The following is a 26,005-nucleotide window of genomic DNA, read 5'->3' as shown; positions in this document are numbered from 1 at the left end:
GTTGACATAAGAACTTCCATTGTCAACCTATTGGCCTACCCGCTCATTTTGTCACCTATAAATAAATTTTGAAAATGTACCTGCACGAAGACACCATTGCAGTAAATATCACCAACACAACGATCATAACGATCTTCATTAAAGATCAAAACTCTTAACGATTTCCCTGCAACTAATTTACTTAACTCCTCCGTTGCTTCTTTCCCTTAAGGCATTGCGCTTTCTGGTGCATCGAATTCCCCTATTTCATTTATATATAAAAAAAATAATTACTCATACCATACATACACAATACTCCATTGCTTATGAAGTAATTTGATAATGAAGTGCATCTACCTTAGTATAGTTCTTGTGGGCCCGTGGTTTAGCCCGTTCTGCTACTGCGACTTGTACGTCATGTGGAATACATGCTGCCTCTCAATGATTTAACGTACTAACATAAACAATTACCGTATCTCCATCTGCTACAACTTTTTCATCCACCCCTGCTTATTGTTTAACCATACATTTTGCATCACATTTATTAGAAAGTGAAATTAAAACTATAAATTGAGGATTAAGAGTAATAGTTTATAGCTTCTTACTGGGAGCGTGTTTAGTAAAAGTTTTAGTCCACGTGGAACTTGTGGAGCTTGACTCGTAGTGACTTCAACAGGTGATTGAGCAACATTGGATCGAGGAAAACGAAAACCGTAAAATGATAACAGACCCTACACAAAGATTACATAAAATATACTATATTCATAGTTAATATCTTAACTATATCTGCATAAGCTTTTATGAAGACAATGATCCAAACAAATTTTTCTAAATGGATCATTTCAAAACCCATTCAACCCCTTTTATCATCCAGTCAAGTTTCTAGCTTTTTTTTTTGTCAACAATAAACTACAACTCAAATTGAACTATATTTATATAAATTTTGTCTAAAATATACAAACAGAGTTCAAAAGTACTTCGACATCGGCCTTTTTGTGTCTCTTCAAGGTGTTAACAATGAATGTGGAAATTTTTTCAGGTGATCTTGGTGGTGGTTTTTGTTGAAATGTTGAATGGTTGGTGGGTATATGTGGTCAAATACCACATGTTTATTGAGGATACACTATTCAAATGAAGACTTCTGCATTTTTTAGACTTACCAACCCTTTATTCATTTACTATAAATAGAGGCAGTAGATAGCTTATTAATTCATCCCAAATTCAAGAGTGTATCTTGTATACTAAAAGTCTAATAGAGAGTTTGTGAGTGTTAGTCTCCTAATTACAAGAGATATAAAGATTAGTACTTATCCTTGTAATTAGAAAGAAGTGTAATTCCTATTATTCTTATTAGTGAAGCATTTCTTTTCTTGCCTGTGGTTTTTACCCTATTGGGGTTTTCCACGTTAAATCTCGGTGTCTCTTTACTGTCGTTATTTCAATTATTACTAGCGGTTTGCTATAATTCAGTGTCACTTTTCTTAACAAGTTGTATCAGAGCTAAGGTCTAATATCTTGTGTGTATTAATCTACTTATCGTATGCTCTGTGGTTGCCACAGGAGTGGATCGTCCACATCAGAAAATAAGTAAGATTATTTTCACTCGGTAAAAGTCCTTGGGTGTTATTTCAAGAAAAATAGTATTGTCGAAAAGAAGATTGTAATTATAGCAATGTCTACGAAATTTGAAATTGAAAAGTTCAACGGGAGTAACTTCTCATTATGGAAACTAAAGATGAAAGCTATCATGAGAAAGGATAAGTGTTTGGCTGCCATCAGTGGACGTTCCGCCGAAGTCACTGATGAAAAATGGGAAGAGTTAGACGGCCAGGCTATCGCAAATCTTCATCAGGCACTAGCAGATGATGTTTTGTCTAGCATAGAAGAAAAGAAGACGGCAAAAGAGATTTGGGATCACCTCGTAAAATTGTACGAGACCAAATCACTCCATAACAAGATATTCCTTAAGAGGAAACTTTATGCTCTACGCATGAATGAATCTACTTCAGTTAATGAGCACATTAATTCTTTGAATACTCTATTTTCTCAACTCGCTTCATTAAGTTGCAATATAGAGCCAAAAGAACGTGCTGAACTTTTACTTCAGAGTCTACCTGACTCGTATGATCAACTCATTATTAACTTAACCAATAATGTTCTCTCGGAGTATCTAGTCTATGATGAAGTTGCGGCTGCTATTCTAGAAGAAGAAAATTGGCACAATAACAAGGAGGACAAACAGGCTGGTTCACGATAAGTGGAGGCCTTGGTAGTATCAGGAGGGAGATCAACGGAACGTGGCCCAAGTGGGAGTCACAATCATGGTAAACCGAAGTCTAAAAAGAAGAAGACCTATACATGCTACAATTATGGCAAGAAAGGTCACCTGAAGAAGGATTGTCGAAGTTTAAATAACTCAAATCCTCAAGGAAATATTGCAAGCACTTCAGATGATGGGACTACTTTGGTTAGTGAGGCAGTGGTAGCAAATGAAGGCAGAAAGACATTTGTTAATGTCTGGTTATTTGACTCGGGAGCTACTTTTCACATGACCCCTAGAAGAGAATGGTTCAAAAAATATGAACGTATCTTAGGAGGATCTGTATACAGTTGTAATGATCATGAACTAAAGATCATTGGAATTGGAGATATCATTATGAAGATGCACGATGGTACAGTTCGTACTATTCAAGGTGTATGACACGTGGAGGGTTTAAAGAAGAACTTATTGTCTTTAGGACAATTGGATGATCTTGGTTGTAAGATGGTGATACATGAGAATATCATGATAATCAAGAAAGGCGCGGTTGTACTTATGAAAGGAGAAAAGGTGGGTGCTAATTTATACATTCTGAAAGGCGAGACGGTACAGGAATCGGAAGCATCTGTTGCTTCGAATAGTTCAAGTGATAAAGTTGCTATGACATGGCATCAAAAGCTTGGACACATGTCTGAACAAGGTATAAAGATTCTTGTGGAAAGAAATCTTATTCCTGGTCTTACAAAGGTATCACTACCTTTTTGTGAGCATTGTGTAATCAGTAAGCAGCATCGTCTGAAGTTTAACACATCAAATTCTAGAAGTAAATTGGTTCTAGAATTGGTTCACTCTGATGTGTGGGAAGCACCAGTTCAATCCCTAGGAGGAGCAAAGTATTTTGTATCATTTATTGATGATTACACTGTGATGACCCAAAAATTTTCGATCAAATTTAAACTTGATCTTTATATAATTCCGACACGATAAGCAAAGTCTGTAATGTGGAAGTCTCAAAAACTTGGAAACTATGTTCATGTATTCAATTGACCCTCGACTATCTCCGACGATTCATGAACAATTATTTGTAAATAGATATGTATATATAAATATATGTATATATATGCTAATTTGAAAAAAACATTATTAATACATATTATACAAGTAATGTAATATGGAATTTAATATATATATATATATATATACAAAACATTTTTGAATATAATTAACACTTTATCATATTAAATAAATATTAAATATTACTCTACTATTTGGTGATTGGTCATCGAGTATTGAATCCAGTAAATGTTTTTCTATATATTTTTTTTAGTAAACTTGATAATTGAAGTGAAAGAAAATATAATATACTGGGTAGTAAGGAGTGTCGGTTATGTAAAACAACCGGGCAAAGTCAAGAATGATAATAGAACGTTTATATATATATATATATATATATATATATATATATATATATATATATATATATATATATATATATATATATATACAAGTCGTGATTGATTGTGTTATATATATATATATTTGTTTTTGTTCGACACACGGGACACCAGGATTGTAGTTGCATTATTTTGTGTTTAACTCTCCACACACATACATGCATCAAATCCATATATTATTCATCTACTATTCGTTCACCTTTATTTGATCACCATTCCACTCAAATACAACTTTTGTTGACTAACCACTTCATTTCACATTTAAAATTGCACAAATAATCATCTCTTTAATGCATTATTTACGCATGAGGCAATTATGTGAATATACATATATATTTTCTGTCAAAACACAAGAAAGATAACAATTATTTTTCTTACTACCTACACTCTTCGTAAACTATTGTTTCTGGTTCCAAACGAAATTCCATATAACCATACATACACAAACCCACCTCAAGAACCCTTGTTGCTACTGCCATTACCTACTGTTTTTTTTAAACAGGAAAGACGATGATGTCCTACCACCTGTTTTCCAGTCGAGAAACACCACCTTGCACGTTATCTCTCTTTCTTCATCTCCCTGCATAGGATAACCATCATTCAAAACCTATTGTTACTTGCTACGGTTTCAATTAAACACCACCACTTTTGTTATCTTCATCAAACCCAATGATCAATCATCACCATCATAAATTCATCGCCACTACCATACCCTTGTATCTATTTTTTCTCTTGTTGATTGATAGTGCTCCAAATGAACATATATTTAGTAGCAATATCCTCCTAATATGTAAATTATTTAGTTGTAATTGTCCTATTTTAAGTTGTAATCGTTTATATTAAATAAGTGCGAAGACAAAAGGCGAAAACGACGATTTGAAGACGCAAATGACCAAAAAGCTCAAATGTACAAGATACAATCCAAGTGGTTCAAATTATTGATGAAGAACGTCTAAAAAAGATAAGAGTACAAGTTACAAAACGCAAAGTACAAGATATTAAATTGTACGCAAGGACGTTCGAAAATCCGGAACCAGGACATGAGTCAACTATTAACGCCCGACGCAACGGACTAAAAATTACAAGTCTACTATGCACAAGAATATAATATAATATATAAATAATTATATTAATTATTTATATTTTATATTTATATATATAAAACGTCGGCAAAGAAGATCCAAAGGGGTGTGAGCTGTATTCCATATCCCCGCGACTCGCGGAGTTCTCAGGCACAAAGTGCCGCGACTCGCGGAGCACATAAATTTCAGAATCCCTATAAAAGGTCGCGAATTCTGCCGAGTTTTATAACATAATAATAATAATACTCCATAAGATAATAAATAAATATATATATATATATAGTATAGATTAGTGTTATATTAGATTAGTTCGGGTTATGTAAAGGTTATTTTACGGGTTTTTGAAGTCGAAATTCTGTCCGTGTAACACTACGCGATAAATACTCAATGTAAGTTATGTTCTCCTTTTTAAATTAATGTCTCGCAACTAAGTTATTATTATGCTTATTTAAAACGAAGTAATCATGATGTTGGGCTAATTACTAAAATTGGGTAATTGGGTTTTGTACCATAATTGGGGTTTGGACAAAAGAACGACACTTGTGGAAATTAGACTATGAGCTATTAATGGGCTTTATATTTGTTTAACTAAATGATAGTTTGTTAATGTTAATATAAAGATTTACAATTGGGCGTCCCTATAAATTACCATATACACTCGATCGGACACGATGGGCGGGGTATTTATATGTACGAATAATCGTTCATTTAACCGGATACGGGAATGGATTAATAGCCACTAGAATAATTAAAACAGGGGTGAAATTATGTACAAAGGACACTTGGTATAATTGATAACAAAATATTAAAACCTTGGGTTACACTCAGTCGACATCCTGGTGTAATTATTAAACAAAGTATTAAAATCTTGTTACAGTTTAAATCCCCAATTAGTTGGAATATTTAACTTCGGGTATAAGGATAATTTGACGAGGGCACTCGCATTTTATATTTATGACCGATGGACTGTTATGGACAAAAACCAGACGGACATATTAAATAATCCAGGACAAAGGACAATTAACCCATGGGCATAAAACTAAAATCAACACGTCAACCATCATGGTTACGGAAGTTTAAATAAGCATAATATCTTTTATTTCATTTTTTTCTCGTACTTTTATTTATTGTCATTTTAATTATTGTTATTTATTTTATTGTTATTTAAATATCATCATTTACTATACGCTTCGCTTAAAATATAAATCGACAAACCGGTCATTAAACGGTAAACCCCCTTTTATATATTATTATATATAATTATATATATTTTGTACAAATATAGTTGTTTAAAAATATAGTGTGCAATAAGCCCGCTCCCTGTGGAACGAACCGGACTTACTAAAAACTATACTACTCTACGATTAGGTACACTGCCTATAGTGTTGTAGCAAGGTTTAGGTATATCCATTTTGTAAATAAATAATTAAAACTTGTGTAATTTGTAACGTATTTCGTAGTAAAATATAGTACTATCACGTACCCCTCCGCTACCACATCAAGTTTTTGGCGCCGCTGCCGGGGACTCGGCAAAACTCTATATTTTTAATTCATTTTTGTATAAATATATATTATTTTTAGAAAAACAATATAAAATTTAAAAAAAAAAAAAAAACGTCGAATTTCAAACTGTACCAGAGTTGAATTCTGGAACCCCGCGACTCGCGGGGTTTGCAGCTTCGGGAACCGCGACTCGCGGAGCCGTCTGACACGAACCTGGTCCAGCAATTAATACGATTTAGGTTTTAATTATTTATTATTATTATTATTAAACCTAATTAGGTTTTATATATAATATTATTTAGTTTAAGTTTTTAATTAATTTGTAATATTAAGTTTTAATTAGTTTTATTTATATATAAAAATTAATACTATTATAAAAAAATAATATTTTTATAAAAATTGTATTTTTTACAACTTTTTGTATATTTTTATATTTTGTCCCTTTTTATTTGTTTTTAGCGTAATATTTGTATGTTTTTCGCTCGTATTTAGTTTTAAGACATAGTTTTTGCCGTAGCTTATTTTTATTTCTAGATTTTTAGGCTTTGCCGTAAAATCCCTTAAGTGCTTTTTCTTTAGACTAAGATTTAGGTGCTTTAGAATTTTGCGACGCCATTTTTCGCTTTAGTTTTAAATAGATTTTAGTGCCTTTAATTAATTGCCGTTTTCTGAATAAAATTGCATTTACCTTTAGACCTTTAGGCGCAACTTTTTAGATATAATTTTTAGACTTTTAAGTTACGACGCGCTATTTTCTTATTTTTATTTTTCGACGCGCATTCTTTTTCTTCCTTATTTCTCGACGCTTTAGTTTTTAGGACTTAGAAATTTTCTCTATTTCTTATCTAATATCTCAAACAGAAAGAAAAATTATTTAAGTGGTTAAATTAATGGACGTTGACAATTTTCTGCTTCGTAGTAATAGTTGGATTTGTTAGTGGCTGAGTTGTGAGCTTCCGATTTAAAGGGTTCTGGCTCCCTGCTGCATCTTTTGGCTATTCGAAACGTGGGCAAAAGCAGAAAAGTCTATTAATTGGACAACTTATATAAGTTTTTCTATTTTTATAACTAATAGGATAATTAGTAAATGCACCACATTGTAGCTAAAATTTGGTCATTGCAATAAAATGGAAAATTTTAAAAACAAGGCTATGGAAACTCTTTTTGATATCCAAAATCAATTAAATCAATACTCTCAAACGGATGTTGATGACAATTCGTTCGGTCAATCTTGGATCACGAATGACGAAACAATAACTGGTTGTGAAATCTGTGGAGATTATCACTCAACATGGGAATGTTATTATTATGTTCTTATAGAAAATTACGCACCCACGGAACCTGAATGGAATGATTATGAAGAATACAATTCAAATTGGGATTATTCCCAAGAATATATCCAAACTCAACAACCAGTAGACGAGGAAAATTACGTGTCTGAAAATTTATTAGACAATATGAAAATCAAACTCAAAGAACTCAATGCTCAAAATGAACAAATGAGAGAGTTTGTAAACCGGCAAGCTGAAACTCTATCAGACTACACACCTGTTGATCTGAGGAGTATTGTGCAAGAAAATCTCATATCATCAAATTTTGATGAATTCGAGAGCTCCGAAATCACCAATTATCCCGATGATACTTTTTATTCAGTTTTACCAATTTCACAACATATCGACACATTAGCCTCTACCGACAAAATCATCGATCCATCAATGGATAAAAAAGAAGTAAGGGTAACAAATTGGTACTCTTGAGAATACGATAACGTTGAAAATTTTACCCCCAAGGCCAAACCGAACTTCACCATTCCACAACCTTCCAACCCAATATTCTCAATAGACGAGTCATCCACCGGAAATGAACTACGAGCTGTAATAGATAATGACACCTCGAATTTCACCCAATTGGGTAATAGAGGTGAAAACTTTGACGTCGAGAATAAAAGGAAGGAAACGTTAGAAATTGTCCACCCTATAATATGTATGTCGGTGTATATCGATCCATTTGACCAAGAACCAGAAAAGAGACATATCCATTTACTAAAAGCTACACTTAAAAAAGAATTAAGTAGTGACAATCGGGCGAGTCTAAACTTTAAACCCATTGATATATTATACACCACCCGAGATGTAAATAACTGGCTCACTACTCTAATTCGTGGAACTTATTCTACCGACTTCACATGTCGTCAGCTAAGTGTGGGGAAGTTTAACCCCACTTAATATTAAATTAGGGGTTCGGGTTAGTGCATAACTCGTTAACAAAAATGCATGATAAGTTAGGATAAAAGACGTTTTTTTCAAATATTAGTAAACAGTTCAGAAAAGCAACCGTTTTTGAAGAAAAACATGTGTGATAAAACAAGAAGGAATGAACGATGAGGTGCACCATCTATCATCCTGCAATTTTATGGTATCTTTAACTACTTTCTACACTAATCACCCTCATGAATTTATAATTAGAGTCTGATTTCATGCAAATGAGGGCATTGCATGATCTTAAGTGTGGGAAAGGTTATAAATTCTCTCGGATCTATTCTTGGCTTATTTTCTAAATTTTGTGAAAATTTAAAAAAAAAAAAAAAAAAAAAAAAATTTCAACTAAATGAATTCAAAATCATGTTTATACATATTTATGAACGGTGAAAACTAGGTGTTAATACCGAAATTATCGTTACCTCGGAAAGGACATAAATTGAGAAACACCCTTAAACGATTGAATTCATTTAAAATGGAATAAAGGAGAATAAAAAGGCAAAGAAAAAAACTAAGTGTGGGGAGAATGTACCAAGTTATTCAATTAAAAACTATATATCACATGTTTCTGTAAAGTTTATTGCAAGTGCTTTTGTTTTGGACTAAATTAACTGTTTTACCCGATTTACTGTAATGAAAGATGGATCTACACGATGAATCAATTCCATCATTTAAAGGAAGTAAAGTCTTCCGAAAAAGAAACGCGCTTCTTGATTTAGGTCAAGAAGTTGTCGTTCAGACCAGCTGTAGGTTGACGAAAAATCTAGAAAAGTCAACACTAAAATCAGCAGGAAATCCACGGACCTCAGCATAAAACAGGGTCGCCAGGTGGTCAGATTTATCCTAACCATGAGAAGGATTTATCTCGTACAATGGGGGGCACCGTGCAAATTAGCTTGATAAGACTAATGAATCAGATCCCCAGAAAGGATAATCTCCTTAAAGATTAAAAATCAGCTCTTAAGCCTGATATTACTCAATCCTTGAGATTGACCTTAAAGATTGAGAATTACAAACTCATGGAATTCAATGATATCTAAACTCGAGCTTGAACGAGAAAATATTTTGATCAAATTATAAACCGATTTGTTTTCTGAAAACCCATTTTCAATGCGTTCATTACCATTGAACGTAAAATCCTAGGAATTCACCTGGAATTCATTAGGTCACCTGAACCAAATCGGGTGTCAACCGTAAGAACGGTGGTTGCATAGCATGGTCGAAGACAGGACCTTGTGCCAGACCGAAAAATTATAAGGGTAAGCTTTACTATTGCTCCTACAAAGGATAGTAATTGCGTCCAACACGTTATAGACCATAATTAAAAGCATGTCAGGGGACATTGCCTTAACAGTTGCTTGTTCAACGCTTTCCTTTACAACCGGACGGTAGTTTACCGAAAGGTAATATACGGAGCAAGTAAACTGGACGTGTTGCTTTCCTAATACAAGGTTAGTAAGTGGGTGACACAAAACCATAAGTTTTGAGCTAAAATTTTCAAATCTGAAACCCACAAAACCCACAAAAATATTTTGCAAACACCGGTGAAGGGTTATTCCGGAAAACTTATCTAGGGTAAAAGCTAGATTGAATTTTCAAAAGATCAAATGTTTTCATAAAGATCCAATTTTCTTAAGGATCTACATTTTCATAGTCATGTGGGACTGTAAACCGCCTTTCAAATGTGCACTTTGCTTTGGAAACCGAAAGTAAATCGGCTATTTGATTGCAAGTGTCGTTGACCTAAACCCGAGGCAACTGTGGATGACACACCCACCTTTAACCATGGTTCTATCGTTACTATCATTGTTTATACCACCATATCAAAATCACTAATGTACAAAGTGTGATGAATAAAAAAGTAATTCATGTATGTTTTTATTTCAAGTTCTGTATTGCTTGAGGACAAGCAACGTTCAAGTGTGGGGATATTTGATAGTGCTCCAAATGAACATATATTTAGTAGCAATATCCTCCTAATATGTAAATTATTTAGTTGTAATTGTCCTATTTTAAGTTGTAATCGTTTATATTAAATAAGTGCGAAGACAAAAGGCGAAAACGACGATTTGAAGACGCAAATGACCAAAAAGCTCAAATGTACAAGATACAATCCAAGTGGTTCAAATTATTGATGAAGAACGTCTAAAAAAGATAAGAGTACAAGTTACAAAACGCAAAGTACAAGATATTAAATTGTACGCAAGGACGTTCGAAAATCCGGAACCAGGACATGAGTCAACTATTAATGCCCGACGCAACGGACTAAAAATTACAAGTCTACTATGCACAAGAATATAATATAATATATAAATAATTATATTAATTATTTATATTTTATATTTATATATATAAAACGTCGGCAAAGAAGATCCAAAGGGGTGTGAGCTGTATTCCATATCCCCGCGACTCGCGGAGTTCTCAGGCACAAAGTGCCGCGACTCGCGGAGCACAGAAATTTCAGAATCCCTATAAAAGGTCGCGAATTCTGCCGAGTTTTATAACATAATAATAATAATACTCCATAAGATAATAAATAAAAATATATATATATATAGTATAGATTAGTGTTATATTAGATTAGTTCGGGTTATGTAAAGGTTATTTTACGGGTTTTTGAAGTCGAAATTCTGTCCGTGTAACACTACGCGATAAATACTCAATGTAAGTTATGTTCTCCTTTTTAAATTAATGTCTCGTAACTAAGTTATTATTATGCTTATTTAAAACGAAGTAATCATGATGTTGGGCTAATTACTAAAATTGGGTAATTGGGTTTTGTACCATAATTGGGGTTTGGACAAAAGAACGACACTTGTGGAAATTAGACTATGAGCTATTAATGAGCTTTATATTTGTTTAACTAAATGATAGTTTGTTAATGTTAATATAAAGATTTACAATTGGGCGTCCCTATAAATTACCATATACACTCGATCGGACACGATGGGCGGGGTATTTATATGTACGAATAATCGTTCATTTAACCGGACACGGGAATAGATTAATAGCCACTAGAATAATTAAAACAGGGGTGAAATTATGTACAAAGGACACTTGGTATAATTGATAACAAAATATTAAAACCTTGGGTTACACTCAGTCGACATCCTGGTGTAATTATTAAACAAAGTATTAAAATCTTGTTACAGTTTAAATCCCCAATTAGTTGGAATATTTAACTTCGGGTATAAGGATAATTTGACGAGGGCACTCGCATTTTATATTTATGACCGATGGACTGTTATGGACAAAAACCAGACTGACATATTAAATAATCCAGGACAAAGGACAATTAACCCATGGGCATAAAACTAAAATCAACACGTCAACCATCATGGTTACGGAAGTTTAAATAAGCATAATATATTTTATTTCATTTTTTTCTCGTACTTTTATTTATTGTCATTTTAATTATTGTTATTTATTTTATTGTTATTTAAATATCATCATTTACTATACGCTTCACTTAAAATATAAATCGACAAACCGGTCATTAAACGGTAAACCCCCTTTTATATATTATTATATATAATTATATATATTTTGTATAAATATAGTTGTTTAAAAATATAGTGTGCAATAAGCCCGCTCCCTGTGGAACGAACCGGACTTACTAAAAACTATACTACTCTACGATTAGGTACACTGCCTATAGTGTTGTAGCAAGGTTTAGGTATATCCATTTTGTAAATAAATAATTAAAACTTGTGTAATTTATAACGTATTTCGTAGTAAAATATAGTACTATCACGTACCCCTCCGCTACCACATCATTGATTAATAAGCAAACTAAATCTACAAGGAGGACCTGCAAACATATTAATTACGGGTTCGTTTCTATTTATTGTTTTATTTAAAAACCATCATCAATTATTATCTAATGCTATAACTTTTCCACTGTAAACAATCGAAATCAATCACCATGACATCACCTTGATCATTCCCTTGTAACCACGAGCAACCACCACCATCACCATTCAACCACCATTGTAGCTGCTATTGCAGTCTGTAAACAACCATCATAACCATCCAAGAACACCCACAAAATCATTGTTGTCACTGCTGCTTCCTGTCTCAAGCCGACACAAAAACATACTTCCATTCCACTATATCAAAACTCAAATTCAAAATAAAACAAGAAAAACATACCTAATTGCAGCTGCAAATTCGAATTTCTAAAATCTCCTTGTTCAACGCTACATTTAAACAAGATCCACCACAATCATGCTTCTATCAAAGTATTTACTGCTACTGTTTTCCTCTTGTTTCTTCTTCAACCGGGACACCATCATCATCACTAGCATCACCTTAAACCGACACCAACACCACTATAATTCCATCAAACCTGTTATAATGTATTCAGTGATTTTTTGTTTCTGTTTCAGTCGTAAACCATAAAGGAACACCATCGACACCCATCAACACCCCACATACAAATCAATTTTGATGATGGCATCATAAAACTGAAAACCTTTTAGCTGATACGGTTTAAATAAAAATAAATAAATAAATAAATAAATAAATAAAAGAAATGAAAATACATATAAAACCTGTAACTTCTTCGACTGCACTGTTGCTGCTTTCTATCTTTGATTTAGATCAAACCCACTCAAGAAAAACCCTCAAAACTATTAATGTTACTTCTGTTAGCCGATTGTGATGTGGTAACCATGATGATTGATGATGAATCGATGAATTACGAATTTTCACTTGATTGATTATTGATTAATGAATCGAAGTGATGAAGATAAAACATGAAATAACCGATGATTGATGATTAGGGTTACGGTTTGGGGAGGATTGTTAAAGATAATATCGATGAATGATTTTCGATGGGATCCAGCTGAATAATTCGGTCGATTTATTTTAGTGATTAACTGGGCCGGAATTGAGTTTCACACTTATTAAATGTTGGGTTTAAATAAAGGATTGGGTCGTTATTTAGTAGTTGGGCCGAAATCCTTGTTGGACTGGAGTAAACGAGTTAAATAATTAGAAGGACCTAAGTCAAACAGAAAAACAGTCGGGGACGGATGGTTAAGGGTGTTAATGGGGGAGCGAGAGGTTGTGAGTTCGAGCCCGGGCTGAGGCAGTTTATTTCTTTTTGGAACATATTCTATTGAGATAGTATTTTTCATTGATATTATTATTATTATTATTATTATCATTATTATCAATATTATTATCTAATTGTCATTATCATTATTATTATTACTATTAGTATTATGGTTATTATAAATATTATTATCAATATATTATCAATATTATTGTACAAGTATTATTAATATTATTATTAGTATTATTAAAATTATTATTTTTATCGTTAAAACTACTATTATTATTATTAGAGCTATTATTATTTTTATCATTATTATTATTTTTATGAGAATTACAATTATTTTTATAAAATTACTATATTTAACATTAACATTATTATATTTAACATTATTATTATTATTGATATATCAAATGAAGATTTTATACATAAAAATATATATTTTATTTTTATAAAACCTAATTATATTAATACTTTTGTAATAATGTTAATTATCTATATAAAGATAAATATATCTAATTAAGTTATTAATAAAATACATGATATAAAATAACAATTAAAATCACTAATAATATATATATATATATATATATATATATATATATATATATATATATATATATATATATATATATATATATATATATATATATATATATATATATATATATATATATATATATATATATATATATTCGATTGCCATTACATGTATTAATATACATGATTGAATAATAGGTTTGTGAATCCGAGGCCAACCCTACACTTGTCAATGTCGTCATATGTATTTTTACTACAAAATACAGTATGGTGAGTTTCATTTGCTCCCCTTTTACTCTTTACATTTTTGGGGCTGAGAATACATGCAAATGCTTTATTAACTGTTTTACAATATTTATATGCGTGAGTTTCATTTGCTCCCCTTTTACTCTTTACATTTTTGGGGCTGAGAATACATGCAAATGCTTTATTAACTGTTTTACAATATTTATATGCGTGAGTTTCATTTGCTCCCCTTTTACTCTTTACATTTTTGGGGCTGAGAATACATGCAAATGCTTTATTAACTGTTTTACAATATTTATATGAGTGAGTTTCATTTACTCCCCTTTTACTCTTTACATTTTTGGGGCTGAGAATACATGCAAATGCTTTATTAACTGTTTTACAATATTTATATGCGTGAGTTTCATTTGCTCCCCTTTTACTCTTTACATTTTTGGGGCTGAGAATACATGCAAATGCTTTATTAACTGTTTTACAATATTTATATGCGTGAGTTTCATTTGCCTTTTTACCCTTTATATTTTTGGGCTGAGAATACATGCGCAATTTTTATAAAAGTTTTACGAAATAGACACAAGTAATCGAAACTACATTATATGGTTGAATTATCGAAATCGAATATGCCCCTTTTTATTAAGTCCGGTAATCTAAGAATTAGGGAACAGACACCCTAATTGACGCGAATCCTAAAGATAGATCTATCGGGCCCAACAAGCCCCATCCAAAGTACCGGATGCTTTAGTACTTCGAAATTTATATCATGTCCGAAGGAGGATCCCGGAATGATGAGGATATTCTATATACATCTTGTTAAGGTCGGTTACCAGGTGTTCAATCCATATGAATGATATTTTTGTCTCTATGTATGGGACGTATGTTTATGAGAAATGGAAATATGAAATCTTGTGGTCTATTAAAATTATGAAATGATTATTTATGTTAAACTAATGAACTCACCAACCTTTTGGTTGACACTTGAAAGCATGTTTATTCTCAGGTATGAAAGAAATCTTCCGCTGTGCATTTGCTCATATTAGAGAAATTACTTGGAGTCATTCATGACATATTTTAAAAGACGTTGCATTCGAGTCGTGGCGTTCATCAAGATTATTATTAAGTCAATTATAGTTAGATATTTTATGAAATGATATGCATGTCATCAACTGTAGATGTAATGAAAGTTTGTCTTTTAAAAACGAATGCAATGTTTGTAAAATGTATCATATAGAGGTCAAGTACCTCGTAATGTAATCAACTATTGTGAATCGTTTGTAATCGATATGGACTTCGTCCAGATGGATTAGGATGGGTCCTTTCATACACTAGGAGATGTTGGGTGTACCCAATCAAGAGAAAGGCGGATGTGTTTGAAGTTTTCAAAGTTTACAAGGCGCGGGTTGAACTTGAATCTGGTAAAAAGATCAAGTGTTTGAGGACAGATAATGGAGGAGAATACACTGGTGATGAATTTGATAAGTTTTGCAAACAAGAAGGTATCAAAAGGCAGTTCACAACAGCATACACTCCTCAACAAAACAGAGTGGCAGAGCGGATGAACAGAACCTTGTTAGATAGAACAAGGGCGATGTTGGCAACTGCAAGCTTGGGAAAATCATTCTGGGCAGAAGCAGTAAGTACTGCCTGTTACGTGATAAATCGATCACCATCAACTGCAATTGAGTTGAAATCACCGATGGAAATGTGGACTGAAAAACCAGTTAATTATTCTGACCTTCATGTATTTGGAAGTCCTGTGTACGCACAATTCTCAAGAAACGACAAAGTTGGATCCAAAGTCCAGAAAGTATTTGTTCTTGGGGTATGCTGATGGAGTTAAGGGGTATCGCTTGTGGGACCCCACTGCCCACAAAGTAGTCATCAGTAGAGATGTTGTCTTTACAGAAGACAAAGATCTTGAAGATGTTAGCACTTCAAAAGAAACTATACCGATACAGGTGGGTAATGAATTTCATAAAGATTCTTCTGAAGCAGTACCAGAGCACGATGAAAATCAAGTAGTCATTGATGAAGCTCCAGCGACTCGTATTTCTAATTGGTAAAGGAAACGTCCAGAGTGGCACTCAGATTATATTATGGAAAGCAATGTTGCATATTGTCTTCTAACAGAGGAAGGAGAGCCAACAACTCTTCGCGAGGCACTAAATCATTCAGATGCATCTCAGTGGATGACAACCATGCAGGAAGAAATTGAAGCTCTTCATAAAAATAAAACATGGGAACTTGTGCCATTGCCGAAAGGTAGAAAACCTATTGGAAATAAATGGGTGTATAAGATCAAGCGAAATGGCGATGATCAAGTGGAGCGGTATCGTGCAAGACTGGTGGTTAAAGGATATGCTCAAAAAGAAGGTACGGACTTTAATGAAATATTTTCTCCTGTGGTTCGACTTACAACAAATCGAGTAGTTATAGCGATGTGTGCTACATTTGATTTGCATCTAGAGCAGCTAGATGTGAAAACTGCATTTCTTCATGGAAATCTTGAAGAAGAAATTTATATGCTTCAACCAGAAGGTTTTGAACTATAAGGAAAAAAGAACTTGGTTTGCAGGTTAAAGAAATCTCTGTATGGTCTCAAACAGGCACCGATATGTTGGTACAAGAGATTTGATTCTTTCATAATGAGCCTTGAATATAACAGACTTTATGCAGACCCTTGTGCATATTTCAAGAGGTTTGGGGACAATGATTTTGTTATTTTGCTGTTATATGTAGACGACATGTTGGTTGCAGGCCCCAACAAAGATCGTATTAATAAGCTGAAGGCTCAATTGGCTAGGGAGTTTGAAAGGCTTGGGTGCCGCAAACAAGATTTTAGGGATGCAAATTCACCAAGACAGAGATAATAGGAAGATTTGGCTTTCTCAAAAGAATTATTTGAAGAAAGTCTTGCAGCGCTTCAATATGCAAGATAGTAAGCCAATCTCAACCCCACTTCCTACTAATCTCAAGTTATCCTCCGTTATGTGTCCTAGCAGTGAATACGAGAGGAAGGAGATGTCTCGAATACCGTATGCATCAGCAGTGGGAAGTTTATTATTCGCAATGATATGTACAAGACCAGACATTGCACATGCAGTGGGAGTAGTTAGTTGGTACATGGCGAATCCTGGTAAAGAGCATTGGAATGCGGTAAACAGGATCCTTAAATACATCAAGGGAACCTTAGATGTTGCATTATGTTATGGGGAACCAATAGTCAAAGGGTATGTTGATTCAGATTATGCAGGTGATATTGATAAAAGTAAATCTACCACTGCATATTTTTTCACACTTTGTGGTGGAATAGTAAGCTGGGTTTCAAAACTGCAGTCAGTTGTGGCGACGTCAACAACAGAGGCAGAATATGTAGCAGCTACTCAAGCTACTAAAGAGGCAGTATGGTTGAAGATGTTGTTGGAGGAACTCGGACACAAACAAAAGAATATCACTCTATTTTGTGACAACCAGAGTGCCTTGCATCTTGCAAGGAATCCGGCATTTCATTCAAAGACAAAGCATATACGATTTCAGTATCACTTTGTTCGTGAGAAAGTGGAAGAAGGAACCGTGGATGTGCAGAAAATTCATACTAATGACAATGTAGCCAATTTTCTAACAAAGTCAATCAATCGTGACAAGTTTATTTGGTACCGTTCCTCATGCGGCCTAGCAGAGACGTAAGCAACATCATTGGTAAGGAAGGATTATCGTGTGAAGATTTATTGGGCTTCAATCAAATCTTCAAGTGGGAGATTGTTGAAATGTTGAATGGTTAGTGGGTATATGTGGTCAAATACCACATGTTTATTGAGGATACACTATTCAAATGAAGACTTCTGCATTTTTTAGACTTACCAACCCTTTATTCATTTACTATAAATAGAGGCAGTAGATAGCTTATTAATTCATCCCAAATTCAAGAGTGTATCTTGCATACTAAAAGTCTAATAGAGAGTTTGTGAGTGTTAGTCTCCTAATTACAAGAGATATAAAGATTAGTACTTATCCTTGTAATTAGAGAGAAGTGTAATTCCTATTATTCTTATTAGTGAAGCGTATCTTTCCTTGCCCGTGGTTTTTACCCTATTGGGGTTTTCCACGTTAAATCTCGGTGTCTCTTTACTGTCGTTATTTCAATTATTACTAGCGGTTTGCTATAATTCGGTGTCACTTTTCTTAACAGTTTTGATTGTCCAATGCCTCAAAAAGCTTGCTATACCTTCAATTCATCAATTATATGTAATGTTACAAACCAACCAAACAACACAGAATTACAAATATACTCTTCCATAGTCAATAGCTAGAGTTTTGAACAAAAGTTAAATTACCAGTTTGACTGAGCTTTCTTGGATGAAACCACATGCTTACTCAAACCTTCAGGAACCTACAATTTAAAAGCTTTGTTAGATTCAATCAGAGATATTTACATCACACAAATCTAATAACATAATCTGAAAACATGATGTCAAAGAAAACATTCAAATGAAGAGAATGAGAACAATCCATTAAGTACATTGAAGGAATCTGTAAAAAGGTCATACACTCATGCTTAGTAAAATGACGGTATAAATTGAAGGAATATATACTCACCTTGTATATGCATAAATCAAAAACCAAAACAATACAATTTCAAAACCTTCATCCTTCATGGTTATACTCACGCTGTAGTTGGAATTGATTTTGATGGAAGATATGGTGGTGCTTGTACACATTACATCTAGACATTTAATTAAACACCTAGTGTGTATCATATCATCTTCACCACTTTAAAAATTCTCATGTGAAATAAAAATAACATATTGTAACATATTACAACTTTATTTATACCATTATGAAATCAATTAACTAAAAGTCTTCTGTACAAATCAAAAGAACTTACGTTGAAATACCAACCTTCTTTTTAGAGAGAATTGGAAGGAATGAAACAACCCTAAAAAGGCATATGAAAAAGGAAGCTGGATCGATGAATCTGAAATGGAGCAGTGGTTTTAAATTAGGGTTTGTGTCAAATGCACAGGTTTAAAGGGGCACGCAGTTGAAAGATGGAAAGATCTGCTTAATTATACACGCAGTTGCGGTGGTGATGCCTGTTCTTGAACTCGAAGATGGTGGTGGCTCCTAGATGGAAGCAGTGGTAGTTTAGGCAATGATGATGATGGCCTGACGGTTTTTTTCTAAGGTTTTGATGGATGAATGAAGATGACGATGAAAGTTATTTTGTATTTCAATTAGATGAAGAAGAGGATTATGTACTTTTGATGGAGATGAAAAAATATATGAAAATAAGATTTACACTCTAATTTGAAAAGAAGAGGCGCGCAAAATAATCGTGACATAATTTTTTTGAAAGATAGAAAAAAGGCTGACAATTTTTTGAACGGCATCATGCGCATGATATTTATTATTATTATTATTATTATTATTATTATTATTATTATTATTATTATTATTTGTTTTTGTTTTTTATTTTTTTTATTTGTATTATATTTGTAATTACTAATATTATTAAAAGCTCTAAAAAATAATTCAAAAAGAAAAACTTTTATGACATCATCTAGGAGGCCTCTCCTTTTTTTCTTTTTCTTTTTTTTTTTTGAATTTTTTTTTTACAAAGGAAAAGTCATGTTTATGACATCATGTAGTTGGAGATTTAAGAGCATTGTAAGATTATTGTTTTTTTTTTCAAAAAAACAAATAATAAAAATATTTCAAATATATAGAAAATAAGGCTCAAAGTATATATAAACATAATGAAGGCATGTGCCGTGAACAAACTACAACGAGTGTTTAATAATTAAATCCTAATCAAGAATACATATAGGTCCACTCCAATGTTGTGTAAATTGTAACACCCGTGTTACATCCGTCCCACATCGGTTGGAGAGGGGAACGAAGCATGCCTTATAAGGGTGTGGAGACCTTTCCTAGCATGACGCGTTTTGGGACCACAAGCGCAGCAGATCCCATGAGAACTCTGCAGTTAAGCGTGCTCATGCGAGAGCACTACCAGGATGGGTGACCTCCTGGGAAAGCGCTCGTCGTGTGTGGTTGCCAAGAAAAATCCGTGCGCCTACGGGCAAAGCGGACAATATCATGCTACGGGGAACGTGTTACCTGGGATGTTACAGATGGTATCAGAGCTAGGTCCAGACCAAACGTGCACAGCGAGGACGCTGTGTCCCATTAGGGGGGAGGATTGTAACACCCGTGTTACATCCGTCCCACATCGGTTGGAGAGGGGAACGAAGCATGCCTTATAAGGGTGTGGAGACCTTTCCTAGCATGACGCGTTTTGGGACCACAAGCGCAGCAGATCCCATGAGAACTCTGCAGTTAAGCGTGCTCATGCGAGAGCACTACCAGGATGGGTGACCTCCTGGGAAAGTGCTCGTCGTGTGTGGTTGCCAAGAAAAATCGGTACGCCTACGGGCAAAGCGGACAATATCATGCTACGGGGAACGTGTTACCTGGGATGTTACATAAATGTAGTGACATGATCCCAAGTCGAACACTTAACCGATTCTAACTGTCAGGGTCGGTTCTGAGGTTAATGGTGCCCCGAGCGAAATAAGAAAGTAGGCCTTATTACAGAGTCGATCCTAAGAATTTGAACGTCCAGTGCATGATGGTTGAAAATATGCCCCTTGTTAAAAATTTAAATAACACAACATAATATTTTTAGGTGTTTAAACCATAGTCAAACTAGACGACTCATACCATCACTGATTTTATTAAATGAATACAATAAAATACAATTTGTAGGAATAAATACAATACATTTTACTTATATTTGGACGTTAACTTTGATATATTTGTTGAGTTACATATGGAATATGAATATGAGTTCACTAGCATTGCTATTATCTTTCTTTGTTAAGCATAAGATATACTCCCGATGTCTCATTCCAATAGTCCACTTTCATTTTTCAAAGTCTTTTGTATTAAACTTTGACTCAAAATATTTATGTTTGTGTTATATATTATTCGATGAAATTTATATGAATGAATTAATATTTAAATGTGTTTTCATTAGTATAATTTTTATCAAATAATATATAACACAAATAAAGTTATTTTAGGTCAAAGGTGAGCAAAAAAGACCTTAAAAGTCAAAACTGTACTATTGGAATGAGACAGAGAGAGTATATGATAAAAAAGGTTAAAAGTTTTTCCTGTTCGGGCTACCCGGAAGAACGAGTTACCCGACCTCATACTTTGATGTACGTAACCCAACATGATTGCTCTCTAGTTGTTTCTAACTCATCCGATACCACCACTAAATATTCGTCCTAGATAGAATTATATATAAATTATTTAAAACTAATTTTTATTGTAACGACCCGTCCAAATCCATATGGACGAATACATCAATATTTGGTCCCATTGCGAGGTACTGACCTCTATATGATACGTTTTACAAACATTGCATTCTTTTAAAAGACAAACTTTCATTTCAACTAAAGTTTACAAATATGCATACCAATGATATTATCATGTTTCCCAAATATAATTGACTAATATGTCATTTATCTATTAACAATCTTCTTGAACTCGAATGACTTGAAGGCAACGTCGTTTAAAATATGCCATGAATGACTCCAAGTAATATCTTTAAAATGAGTAAATGCACAGCGGAAGATTTCTTTCATACCTGTGAATAAACATGCTTAAAAGTGTCAACCAAAGGTTGGTGAGTTCATTAGTTTATCACAAATAATCATTTCATAATTTTAATAGACCACAAGATTTTCGTTTTTCTGTGACACAGGCATTTCGCAATCTGATCACTATAAAATCCATTCATATGATGAACACCTAGTAACCGATATTAATAAGATGCATATAGAATATCCCCATCATTCCGGGACTCTCATCGGATATGATAAATCGAAGTACTAAAGCATTCGTAACCCGGATGGGGCTTGTTGGGCCCAATAGATCTATCTTTAGGATTCGCGTCAATTAGGGGCCATTTCCCTAATTCTTAGGCTACCAAGCTAAAAGGGGGCGATATTCGGTCTAATAATCCAACCATAGAATGTAGTTTTGAGTACTTGTGTCTATTTCGTCAAACATTTATAAAAGCAACGCATGTATTCTCAGTCCCAAAAATATATATTGCAAAAGCATTTAAAAAGGGAGCAAATAAAACTCACGATACGATATTTGTAGTAAAATATGCATACGACGGAACTGAACAATGCAGGGTTGACCTCAAATTCACGAACCTATATCATTTATATATATTAATACATATAATGGTAATCGAACAAATTTATATATTCTTATTAATTATTATTTTAGTAAATTATATGTTTCATTAATAACTTAATTAACTATATTTATTTTATATACTTTAGATAAATAGTTAGTAAATATTATAAAATATTAATATAGTTATGTTATTAAATATATTTTTATATAACTAATATTTATTTGGTAAAATAATATCAATAATAATAAGTAAAAAGTTGTTTTTGATAATAATATTAATAATACTAATACTAATACTAATAATAATAATAATAGTATTAATAATATTAATGTTTAAAAAATTAATAATAATGCTAATAATAATAAAAATATTGATAATTCTAATAATAATAGTAATGATAGTTTTTAATGATAATAATATGATAATAAAAATAATAATTTTAATAAAAATACTTTTTTTAATAATAATAATTTTAAAAATGATAATTTTAATGATAATACTAATAATAATATTAATAATAATAATAGCCTACTTTTTTGATTCATTTCCATTTCCAAATATAATTAACCCGTTTTAACTTTGTTTCTATTTTCTTCTACCATCATCATCGTCATTTATCATTTTCATTATCAACCTCACACATCTTCCTTCCAGTAAACCGTTTAAAAGAAAACTGTTTCGATTCATCATTCATCATATTCACCCTATCATCATTATCACATCCTAATTGTCATCATTTTCATTATGAAATCAACCTCATGATACAAAGTGGATTAAATATTGGAGCCCAATTTCCTATATCCCAAACCCACTAAATAAATAAGCCCAAAAGAGAATAGAAAACTCGGTCCAAGAAAAGATTATCTAGTCCATATATTGAATAAGTTTTCTTGTCGGTTGGGAAAAAAACGAAAGGAAGGAATAAAGAAAATGAGTGCACGTGTAACCACTTTTTCATTGTTTTCATCTTTTATTAATCATCATCATCGTTACACTTTCGTTTAGCAGGAGACAAGAGCTAGCAGCAAATTAGTAGCAGGTAGCAGTTTTTTAAGTTGTGTTTTGGGTGTCGATAAAACAGCAACGATTAACAAATTGTTGCAGGTTTCATGGGTTTTGTTGGGTGGTGATAGTGGTGGTTGTATGGTGGTTCGGAGGTGGTGTTCTTGGTCTTCAAATAACCTCAACAGTAATAGGAAAATGGTAGTAGAACTCAATGATGGTGGTTTTGATCGGGCACAATTAGTAGAGAGAGAGGGAGAGAGAGATGTAGTGATTGTCGATGGTGGTGATATGGGTGTGGTTGGGATGATACAGCAAAATGAAAAATAAAAATAAAGGTGATGGTTATGGGTTGCAAAAACAAATGAATGGTGTTCGTGTTCGAATGGGTTTGTTCATGGTGGTGGTTGATCACAAATAGATAAACAGAAGCATTAAGCAATGGTTTGGCATGGTGGTGCACTGTAGGTGGTGGTGGTCGACGGTAGAGTGAGTGGTGATAAGGTGGTTGTTCAACGAATCCAAACAGACGAGTCTCATTAACCTTTTAAAGGGTGACGGTTGTGGTAGATTTTGAGGGTGTTGATGGTGACGGATGGAAGATGAAGGTGGTTTGGTTAGGGTCAATGGTTAACAGTGATGGTCGATGGTTATCATTTAAAACAGAAACATGGCGAAGGTGAAGTGGGTTTGTGATTGTGTAGGTGTGTGTCTGAGTATGCATATATAGATGTATATATATTATTACATATGTATAGAGAATAGATGGGTTGATATATTTAAGTGGAAAGATGGAACAATTTAATAAAGGTGATGAGTTGAATGTTGTACAGTAACGAAACAGATGCATAAACAAATCATTAGCATAATAGAGTTAAAAGGATACAGTAATACACTTTAATAATATTGAGTTGATTCAATTAACGAAATCAATTGAGATCCGAAATATATATTTAATAATATTAATAATATAATTTAAAATATAAACGTGTGAATATATTAGCCGTCATCTTTTACGAACTGAATTTCGTACTCCGTTGTTAATTAGTGACGAATAAAAGTCATCAGAAAAATCTCAAATTTTTACAGTAATTAACTTTATTTATTTCAATCATTATGATATAAAAATCGATCATTAATTCTTTAAAATTATTAAATAAAAATTAAATCACTATCCGCGCTCGATCCTAGATAAAATATATAAAAAAAATTAAAATTTAACAAATTGCTCCTAAATGCATATTTAATAAGCCTATAAATTATATAACTTATTTTTGGATCACCGTTTATTTTAAAATCATATAAGTTCGTATTAAACTTGTTTAATATCGATCGAAAGATTAAATGAGTATTACAATTATTTAATATTTATTTTTAATATACTTTATTTATATATAGATATGTTTTAAATAATAATTATTATAATATCCTATTTTTATTTTATTTTACATAATTAAATTTTTAATAGAAATACATATAATATTTCAAATTATATTTTCAATTACCATTTATATGTATATATATATATACACACACATATCTATTTACAATTAATTGTTCGTGAATCGTCGAAACTGGTCGAGGTTAAATGAATATATGAAACAATTCAAAATGTTTGAGACTCAACCTAACAGACTTTGTTTTTCGTGTCAAAAATATTAAATCGTATCGAGAGTTTATTTAAAATTAGTCGAAATTTTTCGGGTCATCATAGTACCTACCCGTTAAAGAAATTTCATCCCGAAATTTGTTCGAGGTTGTTATGGCTAACAATAAGAATGTTTTCATGACGAATATGAGTTGAAAAATTAGAGTTTTATCACCGTTGAACAATACGGATAAAATAATGCGATTAATCGAGGCGTATGAGAGAAGCTATCACAAAAGAGTGAAATGAAAGAAATTAAAGATTCGTCTTAACTTTTGAAGTAGTCACGGTTGATTTTCAGAATTCAAGGAATTTAAAGAAAATCTTTGAAATCCGTAAAAGATCTGATTAAAGAAATTTTGATTAAATGCGATAACCTGCCTTGATTTCTTTGTCTGATATTTCCACTATAAATTATTCTCTTCCGTTCCATTATTTTCACCACTCCTATACTTTCTTCCTCATTTCATACTTTCAAAAGATTGTGAAAATGCTTAATCCAGTTCTGATCCTTGATATTTTCCTAAATATCGCATCCGTCATTCTTCTTTTTCATCTTCCACCAGAGTAATCTATTTACTTCTACTATTACCTTGGGGTTATAGTGTTTTTCATTCTCCCGTGTCTTTACATTGCTATACGCATTGATATACACGGTTTGTAATTTCTGTGTTGTTGTAGGGCTGTATATTTTCCCTTATATTTCGGAGTTCCATGCTTTTTTTTCTCCTCCCAACTTCAAGTCAAGCGAATAAT

At 32.8% G+C, this 26,005-nt stretch overlaps 1 pseudogene; it reads right to left on the bottom strand.

Moving 5' to 3' along the window:
- Window positions 1-35: 35 nt before the first annotated feature.
- On the bottom strand, window positions 36-19,033 carry LOC139901401 (staphylococcal-like nuclease CAN1; annotated as a pseudogene).
- Window positions 19,034-26,005: the final 6,972 nt, after the last annotated feature.

The sequence above is a fragment of the Rutidosis leptorrhynchoides genome, chromosome 3 (assembly GCF_046630445.1).
Source record: "Rutidosis leptorrhynchoides isolate AG116_Rl617_1_P2 chromosome 3, CSIRO_AGI_Rlap_v1, whole genome shotgun sequence".
Lineage (NCBI taxonomy): Eukaryota > Viridiplantae > Streptophyta > Magnoliopsida > Asterales > Asteraceae > Rutidosis > Rutidosis leptorrhynchoides.
This window is presented reverse-complemented; position numbering and strand designations above follow the sequence as displayed.